The following is a 2,855-nucleotide window of genomic DNA, read 5'->3' as shown; positions in this document are numbered from 1 at the left end:
TCTTCTGTCACCATGTCTTACTTTCTCGATAAAAGCCCTGTTATACATCCTTTCTTGTGTACTATTCAGTGTTATACCTTAAAATTCATAGTGGCGTTTATCACCTCTGCCCTTACACAAGGAACCCTTACTTCTCTCATCAACTCCTTTGGGAACTTTTCTCTAATCCAGACCTACCATACACAACCTGGTCAGTCACTCTACCACACAGCATCTCACCTGCGATGCCCTCTACTACTGGTACCAGTCTGTTCTTCATTTCTTAATTGCCACTACATGCATTTTACAGGGCATACTGTCCCCTTTCAATACTTGCATTCCCATAATCTACAGATTTTTTAATGTAAATTCTGTTTTGCTTTTATATTGTTCATTCATCTGTCTCAGCTTTTTCTTTAATTACTTCATTCACGTGTGATGTTTGTTTTCTGTTTCTGTTTGTCGTATCTTTTTTCTATTTTAATTTATTCATTTACCATATTTAAGCTTTATCCTTCATTTGTATTACCATTGAGGTCTATAGTGCTTTGTGTGTATATATAATGTGTGTGTATATATATATATATATATATATATGTATATATATAGATATATATATATATATAATATATTTATGTATACATATATATGTGTGTATATATATATATATATATATATATATATATATATATATATATATATATATATATATATATATATATATATATACAGTGAGACGGATAGAAAGATAAAGAGCGTGTAACACCAAGCGTCTATCTTTTATCTGGGGACACGTAATGTATAACGGACGTACCGGCCATTACGGTGGAACAACGTCGGCAGTTTCGTCATCCGATCAAGTATGCATGACAATTGTCATACGAGAGATGTAGCGGTGATGTTTTTGTTCGATGACTGATGTTGGTGATGATGATGTTAATTTTCGTCTGATTGTTTGTTTGTTATCAGATGTAGAGTTCATGGTAGTTAAAGGGTCATTTATGTGTGTGTGTTTATATATATATATATATATATATATATATATATATATATATATATATGTATATATGTATATATATAAACACATTTGTATATTAAACTATATATGCATATATATAAATATACTATATATATATACCGTATATGTATATATATAAATGTATATATGCATACATATATATATATATATATATATATATATATATATCAACACATTTATATATTAAACTATATATACATATATATAGATATACTATATATATGTATGTATATATATGTATTTTTATATATATATATATATATATATATATATATATATATATAATATATATAGATACCAATGACTCTAGGTTATTAAATATATATCTCTAGGTTACTGCACATCCTATTGTTGTGCTTAGTGGAGAAAAATATATTGGAGAAATACGGATTGCTATAGAACTTACAGATTAAACCAAATCCATAACCTGAACTTCCCATTACAGATTACCAGAGAGCTAAAAGATTAAATCTAGGCCATAACCTGAACTTACCTTTTATTAAAAATCGCTGTTAACCCTCAAATCAAAACCTGCCACGTAACTTATAAAGTTATTTAAGTATCTTGATGAACCGGAACACAACGGCAATCTCAGTTCAGGATAAACGGAATGCCGCTTGTCCTTGAGCGGGCATGTGCGCGTGCGCGTGGTGGCGACGATATCTGCGCGCGTCTCGGCACTGATAAGGGATACGTCTGATATCAACGGCCGCTACAAGGAGACTGACTGTCTTGCTCGCTCGGTTCTTCCTCCGATTCCGAGTCGACTTGACAGCGAGTGTGACTCCGGCGTACCTAAAGGCGGGGAGGGAGGGTGCTTAGGACCCCTTCCGTTTCTTTCTCTCAAAGTCGGGTAGTCACCTTTTATCTTTTTATCCCTGTATTCACCTGTCTTTTTTTCTTTTGTTTCTGTATAGTTGGAGCGCGTATAAATGTTTCTTTCTCTTTTAGTAATCATAAATCTTTTTTTTTCTCTTAACCTGTTTCACTTTCGCAGTTGACAAGTTTTCTTTTTTATTTCAGCAATCATTTTAGTCTCGGAGTACTCACATCTCTGTTCCTCTTCCTATTTATTTCTTTTTTCTTTCACTAATCTTTCTGATTCTCGTGTAACATGAATTCACAATTCCGTCTTAGGTCTCGTACATATATAATTATATATACACACACACACACACACACATATATATATATATATATATGTATATATATATATATATATATATATATAAATATATATACTGATTTATATACACACAGTATGTGTAAATTAGCTTTCTTAAACTAATAGTTAGCTAGTTAGCACAGTTTTATTTTTACACACACACACACATACACACAGGATATGAAGCCTATCTTACTCTACAGATTTGGGTGTAGATAGTCATGATGTATACACGCACACAAACACACACACACACATACACACATGCAAGCAAGCAAGCACGTACCGATATGCAAACCACTCATTGAAGTCTTCCCTACCAAGCCAATCAGCTCTCGAAGACGTGACACATGTCAAAAGCGACATCCCTCGCTGCGACATCATTCCTCCCTCCCTCCCTCCCTCCTACTCCCTTCCTCCCGCCCCGGCGACTGTGACGTCATCTTCGTCGTCCCCCCCTCCCCCCACCCCCGTCGCATCGAATTTCACCTCACGGTTCACTGCTTGATTGGGATGCTGAACGGGGGTGGGGGGGTTGGGGGGGGGGAAGGTGGTCACTGCATGTGAAATTTGTTGTTGAAGACTAAATTCGTCCCGATTTGTTATATATAGGATTAGCTTTCGTTCACTAAACTTCAATTTCTCTTTGCCTTAATTTATTGGCGTCTTTTA

At 34.5% G+C, this 2,855-nt stretch overlaps 1 protein-coding gene across 3 annotated transcripts in view; it reads right to left on the bottom strand.

Annotated features, from left to right (window-relative positions):
* The window catches only part of LOC136849867 (uncharacterized), a 103,794-nt gene extending 102,013 nt beyond the window's left edge, over positions 1 to 1,781 (bottom strand). The window contains exon 1 of one of the 3 annotated variants that reach the window (XM_067123358.1): positions 1,512 to 1,781. The gene's annotated coding sequence lies outside the window, so the exon portion shown is untranslated. The remainder of the gene's footprint in view (positions 1 to 1,511) is intronic. The other 2 variants (XM_067123359.1, XM_067123360.1) reach the window with 2 other exon arrangements.
* Between the last annotated feature and the right edge of the window lie 1,074 nt (positions 1,782 to 2,855).

The sequence above is a fragment of the Macrobrachium rosenbergii genome, chromosome 21 (genome assembly GCF_040412425.1).
Source record: "Macrobrachium rosenbergii isolate ZJJX-2024 chromosome 21, ASM4041242v1, whole genome shotgun sequence".
In the NCBI taxonomy this organism is placed as follows: Eukaryota; Metazoa; Arthropoda; class Malacostraca; order Decapoda; family Palaemonidae; genus Macrobrachium; species Macrobrachium rosenbergii.
This window is presented reverse-complemented; position numbering and strand designations above follow the sequence as displayed.